This window comes from Ursus maritimus, unplaced genomic scaffold, assembly GCF_017311325.1.
Source record: "Ursus maritimus isolate PB19 unplaced genomic scaffold, ASM1731132v1 scaffold_10, whole genome shotgun sequence".
NCBI lineage: Eukaryota > Metazoa > Chordata > Mammalia > Carnivora > Ursidae > Ursus > Ursus maritimus.
The window spans coordinates 21,384,207-21,393,735 of NW_024423344.1; the positions used below are offsets into that span (position 1 = coordinate 21,384,207).

A 9,529-nucleotide genomic window follows, 5' to 3' on the forward strand; every position below is an offset into this window, starting at 1 on the left:
GCTCATATCAATTCTTATCCTGGAGACAAGTGAGGAGAAGAAAGGTGGGAGAACAGGGCATTTGGTCAGCTTAAATTCAAACCCACAGACACACAGACTTCATAATCCACATTGGTCTGGAGTTGACTACTGAAGGCTACTTTACTTCAAGCACAAAATACCTGAATTGTATGTTACACTAAGTAAAGGCCTTGTTTATTTCATCAGTTGTGTTGGGTTTTTTTTTTTCCCTCTTACTGTGACCCGGTTACTTGTTCATCTAATAGGCATTCATTTAGCAGTCCTTACAGAGAGGGGCGCAACATGTTTTTTTAAAAAATTATGTAAGGAAAAGTTAAAATGGAGAACCTTCTATTTGCTAACTTGGTCTTTATTGAGAAAAGCTCCTGCCACTTCACTTAGTCCAGCTCACCCAAGGTGGGTGCCATGAGGACTCCTGGTTTGAGAATTGCTGATTTAAGTGGTATTTCACTGTATCCACAACCAGGTCTGCCTCTCTGCTCTGCAGGTCTGCTGACTGACAAGGTCTGTGGATGGCAATGTGGGCTCACATGAATCTGTGGCTCAACCCACAGGAGCGAATTACAGCCTTGGAAGGCAACATTGAACATTCTCATCACCAGCCTTCCTGCAGGTACTTCACTAAGCCCTGGGCAGCAGATGTTCACCAGTAGGAGAGAAAGGCTCTGGTTCACGATGCTATGGGATTCCAATGATGCCTTGGGCATCGCCTGCCAGTCCCTGATCATCTCCCATGTGCAAAGTGCCAACCTGGTGATGCTGAGTTTACACTGTGATGAATAACCAAGTCCCCTCCCACGAGAGTTCTGATGCCATTAGGACTCTTACCTTCCCCTGGGCTCTAGCTTAGAAGGGCCTATGTGAAGGAGTCAGGGCGAGCAGGCCAGGGGCTGCTGCTGGCTGATAATGGTAATGAGTCAAACACGGCCTTTGCTGCATAGTGGCTCCCCTCTACACATCCTCCAAATCATCAGACCTCCCCATATACATAAGGAGATGTGAGCTAAGATCAGCTGCTTTTTGGAGAAAACAAGGAGATGATAACAAATAGCAAAACTTTTGTTAAAGTAACATTTGTCCCTGTATCAGGCACTGTGCTAAGTACTTGACACTCGTCATTTCCTGCAATTCTCACAAGAACCCTAGACAGACTGACGGTGCTGCTGCCCCATTTTGTAGGCGGGAAAACTGAGGCACAGAGGTTAAAAAATGTAGCCAGAGGAGCACATAGTCAGTGACTGCATCAGAGTTTATGCCTAGAGTTGACCCCCAAGCCTGTGCTCTGAACTAGAGTCCTTCTGCACACTTTTCACATCGAGGAGCACCATAAAGCATTCTGTGTACCAAAATAGTCACACGAGGTCATGTTGAGTTTTGACGAGGAGAAGACTCAAAGTGAGAGCCCAGCTCAGCAGGGACAGAGAACGTGGGTGCATCCCCCATGGCCTGCTGGGACCTCATCTAGGTCCATTTGTTTTTATAACCACAGGTACTGCACAGTCATTTAAAAACATGTGCTGGCCAGGGCGGAACATCTGATGGCAGCCACCAGCCCGGCGCTGGCAGCAGACAAGGAGGGAATGGATCGGGTGAATGTGGGTCAGCCCTTCCAGTGCAGAAGGGAAGGGAACATTAATTTTTAGTGGGAACGATGAGGAAAGCAGTTCTGAAATGTTTTTTACAGAAATAGAAACCAGTGAAATAGAAGCCGGCACTCTACTACTTTAGAAAAAGAAAGAGCCGAGCAACAGGCAGGCAAGCAATTGGCAGCTACTGCCGAGCTCAGAAACTTGTCATATTTCGTTTGTTCCCCTAAAGGGGTGCGTATGCAAACCGCCAAAGGAAGGTAAGTGATAACACACAGATCTGCAAGTCGGGGCCCTGGTCACAGCAGCCAACGCCGTTGTATCTCAGAACTGCCACACAACTGCGAGGTCACGGCTCGTGGTGCACACACAAACAGTTCCTCCTCCACTTGGTCCCCGCCGACAAAGACCAACCCAGCTGCAGGCAATCACCAGGCAAGCGGCCTCTAACCTGGCCTCCAGAACCCAGTAAGTAGAGATAATGCTGGATTTTACTGTAAAGCCCTCCTAATTCCCCAGGGAATGGTCCCACTGGGAGGATAATGCTTTATGAGAAGCAGAGCCTGTCTCTCCGGCCCCAGCATGTGTGCCCAGAGCTGGGGAGCCAGGCCTATATCCAGAGTAATTGCTGCATCTAATGGTGTACTGCACAGACTTCCTTACCAGCTGTACCTTTCTATTTGCCTGACCCTGTTATTACTGGCTCCTGCTTGATTTTAGGGACCTTAACCTGCCCATATGTGTCTGCAGTGCCTTGCTGATCAACTCGAGCTTAAAGACTTCTTAGAAAAGTGAGTTTGCCTTTCACATGTCTTTTTTTGCCTTTTTTCTTCCCAGGTTCCTCTCCCCCCTCCCCCTCCTTCCCTCCACCTGGTTGGAACAGAGGATTTTAGCTTTTCTTAGGATCACTTTACCAGCTGGCCAGTCATTACCTGAGAATATGTGGTGAGAGCCTGCTTCCAGGTCACAGATTGAGATCTATGGAAACTGCCCAGACTGTTCTGACATTCGGGGCAGCCTCTGGGTGAAGCTAGGTCCTTGCAGACTGCAAATGGCACTAATAAGTGGGCCATCCACCTAATCCTCCACGTGCCAACATCCCACATAAAGGGCATGGAAGAGGAAGGGGAGTATGTGAGACCTGCCTCCACTCACTATCAAAGTTCTTGTTCATTTCTTTTAAGAAGAAGCAACACTTCTTTATGGTCATGAGGGTGGAAACCAAAGCCCAACTTATTTTAAGCACACTTCTCTGTATGGTTGGTTGTCCTTGCTGCCCAGCCTGTGCGCTCCAGTTCCAACCTGTGCTCTTAAACATAACTAGTTCTGATACCCTCATCTACCGCTAGAAGATGCTTACCACAAGTGGATTCAAGCACAAAATACAGCGTGAGCACGCACATGGTCTCTAGCTGGTTCCCGAGGCTGCCTGCACTCCTGCACAGCAACCTATCAGGAACAAGGATAGGGTTTTATGAAAAGGGTCACGATCTACCATGGAAACTGCCACATGACAGGGAAACTTCCTCTTAGGGGTTACTTCTACAGAAAGAATCAGGGATATGGTTTAAACATGATTTAGCTTAGAATCAAAAAGCCAGGTTTTATGTCCTTTTAGCTTCAAGCTTCTTGAAGATCTTTCTTGCACAATCACACCTTGTGGAACTTTGGTGAGGCTCATATCACATGAGGAAATGTGGGAGAGATTTGCTTTGTGAACTGGAAAACACCACAAATAAGAGAGGCCATTGTTGTCAGGCCTTTGTTCTGAGGCAGGAGAACCAAGGCCTAGAGAAGGAAAGTAAGAGTTAGAAATCACCCAGTCTCCGCTGCTGGGAGAATAACTCAGGCCCCTGTCGATCCTCCCCTGGTGTTTGTCCTGGAACGTGCTGCTGCTGTTAAGGGGTGGGAGCTCAGGCTGTGCTGCTCTCATTAGTGATGAAATGGCCAATTCCACAATCAGCTGTGATAGAACTCAGCCCAAATTATTTGCCTGGAGCCTGAATCTCACTGCTAGCCCTCCACTCATTGGACACAGAGAGCAGCACAAAGACCGTGGACCATGGGACCAGGCTGCTGCTTGGGTGTGCATTTATCTCTGCGTCCCCCTAACTTGGTAACTTTAAGCAAGTGACATGACCTATCTGTGCTCCGGTTTACTCAAACGTAAAACGGCAATAAAAACACTATCTACTTCATACAGTTGTGAGAATAAAATGAATAATAAACGTAAAGTACTTTGGATACTTTCTGATGTGTAGTAAGCTCAGTGTAGCTATTAGGCTTTTCTGATAAAATAATCTACTCTAAAAAATGGGGGTGCCTGGGTGGCTCAGTAAGTTAAGCGTCTGCCTTCTGCTCAGGTCATGATCTCAGGGTCCTGGGATGGAGTCCCGCATCAGGCTCCCTGCTCAGAGGGAGTCTGCTTCTGCTTCCCCTGCTTGTACTCTCAATCTCTCTCTGTGTCAGATAAATAAATTTTAAAAATCTAAAATTAAATAAGATAAAATAACATAGAAAATGAAATATGTGGGGGTGCCTGGGTGGCTCAGTTGGTTAAGCATCTAGCTCCTGATTTTGGCTCAGGCCATGATCTCAGGGTCATTAGATTGAGCCCTGTGTTGGGCTCCGTGCTCAGCATGGAATCTGCTTGAGATTCTCTCTCCCTCTGCCCCTCCCAACTCAAGTGCTTGCACACATGCTCTCTTTCTCTCTCTCTCAAAATAAGTACTAAAACTAAAAAAAAAAAAAAAGGTGTTCTAAATTGTGGGAAGAAATGGAAAGAGATGGATAGTTTTTAGGCATAATGGAGAATGGAGTTTGATGTGGCTTCAGGAAATCCAGTCTCTCTCCCCCCAGTTCTAGTGTGTAGTGTTGGACGTGCCAAGATGGGTTAGATGATGGGGTCCAGTGGAACTAAAATGGTAAGCATGTGCACATGGACACCTGGGAATGCAGTGATGACTTCCCCTCCCCCCGGTGGAGCTCAAGACTAGATGAAGACAGCTGTGGCTAAATCCAGCCTCCTCCACCAACTGCTGGATGACTGTGGACCCCTGGCTTACCTCCCTGGGCCTCACTTCCTAAACTTTGCAGTGGGAGAACAATAGTCCCTGGCTCACGGGATTGTTGCTCAGAGCAGTGCACGTAGTCGATTCACAACAGATTTCAGCTATTCTGGTTATTCTGCTACCATTCACCACTCCCCAACTTTGTGATTCAGAGTTTTGAGAAATTACATAAATTACTCTTTTGGGGTCAAAGTAGAAGAGTGAAAGAGCCAGATAACTGCAACCTGACATCGTATTTTCTATCAGAGACAAGGACAGGAAATGCCACATCATCGTAATCAAGCTGTTTGTTCGTGCAGTGTGACAATATCTGTAATCGTTGATTCATGTCAAGCTTTTTATGAATTACAGTGAGTTGTTCAAATTTCAAAACATCCCCATACATGAAAGGCCAATCCCCTTTAGACATTCCTTAAGTTTGCTTAGCAAACCAATCCAGGAGACACAGGGGAGACTCAGCTTTGTTTTTAACATCAGGTCTGGAGGATATGAGGTACCAAACCAATGTCTACGAATTCCAGTCTCTCTGAAGTGCCACTTTCAGTTTTGCTGTGGTTTGGCGCACCTTCGTCTTTGGAGACAATATATTTTTCAGAATTGCTCATCAGAATATTTGAGCAAACTCACAAATGGCAAGAACTAAAAATGCCAAGTGATTTCAATTTTTTTAAAATAGCTCTGTGGGGCTGGTGACCTTAGTCAGGTTGGCCATCAAGTTTTGGATCTGGCAAGAAAAGCCATAAAGTGAATCAACAGACAGTATGGAAAGGATGAGACAGCATGATTTTTTTTTTTCTTCTAGCTTCTCTAGCATCAGGGCTGCCCCTGCAGACAGGGTGCTTGGTTTCTGGCATGCTGCGAGGGTCCCTGGAGAATGCTGGAAAGCAGAATGGGCCGCCAGAGTCAAAAGGCTGGTATCAGTAAAGTTTGCACAAGATTTAATAGCACTGGAAAATACCCGCCCCATTCCATTTCTCCAGCCTGATAATCCAGGACAATTAAGGGAAAGAGCAGAGATTTTGGTGGCTTTTAGCATTTTTAAAGTTTCATCTGGGCAAACACAGAAATGTCTATCAATGTTACCCAGACCTTACCACTGTTTATTTTTGAGACTCTAAGATTAAACTCAAGACTGGCCTAGCACAGCAGATATTTTTGCCTTTGCCTGAGAGAAGACAAAAATGTGAGAAGAAAGAGGGTCTTTGGAGAGACTGGATTTCCTCGAGTATCCCCTGAAGGTTGTCATGCACCAGACAACAGTACCTGAACCCGGATACTCTAAACCGAGCTGTCTCCTTCACATTGACATGCTAATGTAAAGAGGGCAAATTTGCAAACGTTTTATGCCTTATTAAGATAATTATTCAAGCCCAGAAAATATGAGGGTTAAATGACTTAATTTTGCAAACACACTGCAATGAGAAAGAAGATTTTAGATATTACGCAGAAAAATGCAATAAAAAGTGCTGAGTTAGCCCATTCCATTCCATTGAATTGTTCGGCAATTATGGTCATCCCCAATGCCCCAGAAAATTAAAGTACATGATGAAATTCCAATCTAAGAGTGTCAACGGCTACGTTACTAAATAAACGACACATCCCATTTTGATACCATCTAAAAGTGTATTAAAAGAGGTTGTGCTGAACAGGGATTATAATTTTAACATCATTTGCTGTGCACTTGAACTTTAACTTGAAGCTAAATGTTGCAAAGTTAAATCAATTTTATTTGATCTCACGGGGGGATGGAACCCTTGGCACAGTCTAGAATTTATTAAGACTCCTGTCCCACAGGAACAGTTAACGCTTTGATCCTAGCACACTCCCTCCTCCTAGAAGAGTTATTTAAAAGTTACAGATTCTCCCCCCCCCCTTTTTTTAAAAACCCCAAGCCCAGCAGGCACAGACATACAATTCCCCTTTCTCTCTTTTTCTGTCTCTCCTTCCCTGAAGTTTCTAAAGCAGTTCCTTCAGCTCTAGTTTTCTTTTTCTAAATTTAAAAACGTGGCTTCTGGCTATAAAAGTCTTCCCCACCTTTAGCAGCCCCTGTCCCCTGGGGCTGTTATTGGCATGATGTGTAAATTAACCGGAGTCACTTAGAGCCCTCAGTTAGCTTTTAGTCAAACATTAGCAGCAATGTTTACTCTTGTGTAATCTTCAGTTGTTACTTAATTTAATGCCCGTCAGCATTTTTTTTTTTTAAACATGTTCAGCAAATCCTTGGCACAGGCTGTTGGGTTTCTTTCCTCTTCCCCTCCCCCACCGTGACCCAAAAAAATCAAACTCAACTGAATCTGAGTAAAGGCTTTCTAATACTTTTAATTTGTTAATGCCACTTGCTCTCTTCTCAAGGAAATAAGAGTTTGCTTTCTGTGGCAACCCAACTCCATTCTACTCAGAAGCCCTTGCTTGCATCCCCCATCCCACCTTACATCAAAGAGGGCGGACTGTAAATTGTATAGTTTTTGTTTCTTGTTCCTCTGGCAGTTATTTGTGAGTGATGTAAGATGGGAAGCATCCTCAAACTCACATTTGGAAAAGGATGGTGTGGCCCCCTGAGAAAAGCCCATTGAAAACTAACTTTGAAGGTCTGCCCAGTGGTGAGCTAAAAGCTGAACATATCACATCATAATTCATACACAACTTTGTATCTTTTGAACCTTCTTCCTCAGCTGCCACCACCTCTAAAGTAAATAAATAGAGCCCTGGCCATACTACGGTGTTCTGGAGTGCTCTTTTCATAATGTGAAATCCATCTCTGCCCGGCAGGAGAACTTCTCTAAGACTATCATAAAGGCAGAAGGAAATACTGACTTCAAGTGGAACAGGGAGGCTCAGCTTCAAGAGCAAAGCACATTATTAAGGGGAAAAGAATATAGGGAAAAAATTATGAGACTACCTTCAAAAGATGCAAAAAGCAGCTCCCTCCTACGTTGCTCCTCTCCATTTCCATGCACTGTGTACAAGGGAAGGACTTCTTCAGTCCAGGGGCTTGGGTTAGCAGCATCAGGCTCTGTATTCTGGGTTTCAGGGCCGAGAAGATAAATGTCACCCGGAAAGCCTCCTGCTTGTTTGGGAGATGTGATCAAAAGAATGCATACACCTAAAAAGGAAAAAAGACCCTGAGTCAGCCAGTTCCCAACTCAATATCCCATCCTTTCCCCAAAACCTTGACTTTCAAGTTTCATTGTGTGTCGGCTATACCTCTGTTTCTCAGTGACTAGAAATCAGGATTCTCTTCCATACACCACAACGGAAAGTCCTACTGCTAAGAATCTGAAATGTGGAGAGAGATCCCTACTATGTCTCACAACCAGCCCTCTAAGAAGAACCTTGAGGATACATGGGACAGGAAGAAAAAAGAAAAATAGAGACACTGGTGACTAAGGCATTATCCAATGGCTGCAAACGAACAAATGCCAAAAGATGCACTTTTGCTCTCTAGATAAGAAGGGAATTCCTGGACTGAATCCATGTAGAGTTCATTACTGGATTTCTAGGAAAGCAGCACGGAGGGGCTGAATTATGTGCTATTAACTCAAGCTGCAGCTGTCCTGGGGTGAATGCATCTGTCTGAACTCATGTTACAAGTGCACCCTGGTGGCTCCTGGTTGGGAGCTGGTGTCCCTGTGGGGGATCTCCAAAGCAGCCTGGGACACACAAGCATCCCTGTCACCGACCACCAGCTTTCTGCTCTCCCTCGTGCCCACCTCTGGAACATCACCAACCAGGCTCCCAAATGCAGCTGTGGTGCTACACAATGATGAAACTTCTGTAATTCTCCTGAATCACCTGGAATGTGCCCACAGCACAGGGCTACACACCGCCAAGGGCTCTTAAGGCTTGAGAACTCATCCCCAGGTAACAGCTCCTCTTGGCAAGGACACTCGCCCCAGTCCCTTGGGTGTCCCAACAGGGACCGCTGCTATAGACTCGGCTCCTACCTCTGCTATGCCCACTGCTAAGTGACCCCACCATTGTCACACAAGGTCTTTCCTCCCATTTGCTTTTCAGCCCTTTTTTCAACTCCCTCTTCAATTTCTTTCTTGTGCATCCTCAACCCAACGTGTTCATTTAATAATGAATCGTTCAGTTCTCATGGAGGGGTGTGTGCCTTTAAAGCTCCTCAGAGGAGATCACTTGACAAATATTAAATGGAAATTTTTTAGACAAATGTTCCATTTAATTTGAGGTGTCAGCCATAATGATCAACAACAATAAATCCGTTTCTTTTCCGTTAGCTAATCGTGTGTGTGTATGTGTGTGTGTGTGTGTGTGTGTGTGTGGACAGGCACTATGCTGTGTGACACTCTCTTCCTCTCTTTCTGCAGCACCGGCTTGTGCACATTTGTTCACTGCACAGTGTCCAGCTTTCTAGGCCCCCCCAGGTCTGCTGCTCTAGTCAATGAGAAATCAAACAAATTGGCTGAGTTAAGCCGTTTCCACCAGTTCATAAAGGGAAAGCTTTGGGCGCATTCCCAAAAGGCCAGGCATGTGAGTCAAGGCAGCAAAAGGAGGCTGACTTGCAAACCTCCCCCTACACTCAGGGTTTACTCTGTTTATTCTGTCAACCCTGTTTATTCTTTCAATTCTGGTTTCTTAGCAGAACAACTCATCACACTACACCCAGATTGTGGGGACACATAGAAAACATCCAGAAAGAACCATGGAGAGCACAATCCTGCTGATTCATTCACTAAGCCATTTGTTAGCAAGCTGGTTTGGGGTTTCTCTTTTCCACAATATTTCAACACTTACAGAATTAAAACTGCCAGCTGTTCTCATCTTTAAACAAAATATCCTGGATAATTGGGAATTTAAAATAAGTTTCATTATTAAAGTCTCTCTCAG

The 9,529-nt window shown here is 45.1% G+C and overlaps 1 long non-coding RNA gene across 3 annotated transcripts; it reads left to right on the forward strand.

Moving 5' to 3' along the window:
• Positions 1–1,445: 1,445 nt before the first annotated feature.
• LOC103677625 lies at positions 1,446–8,915 on the forward strand. Of its 3 annotated transcripts, none has more exons than XR_005832563.1 (3): positions 1,446–2,075; positions 2,328–2,398; positions 7,351–8,915. It is a non-coding gene; the product is annotated as an uncharacterized LOC103677625 (long non-coding RNA). The 3 variants fall into 3 exon arrangements; XR_005832561.1 differs by having other exon boundaries at positions 7,448–8,915; XR_572476.2 differs by lacking the exon at positions 2,328–2,398 and having other exon boundaries at positions 7,448–8,915.
• Positions 8,916–9,529: the final 614 nt, after the last annotated feature.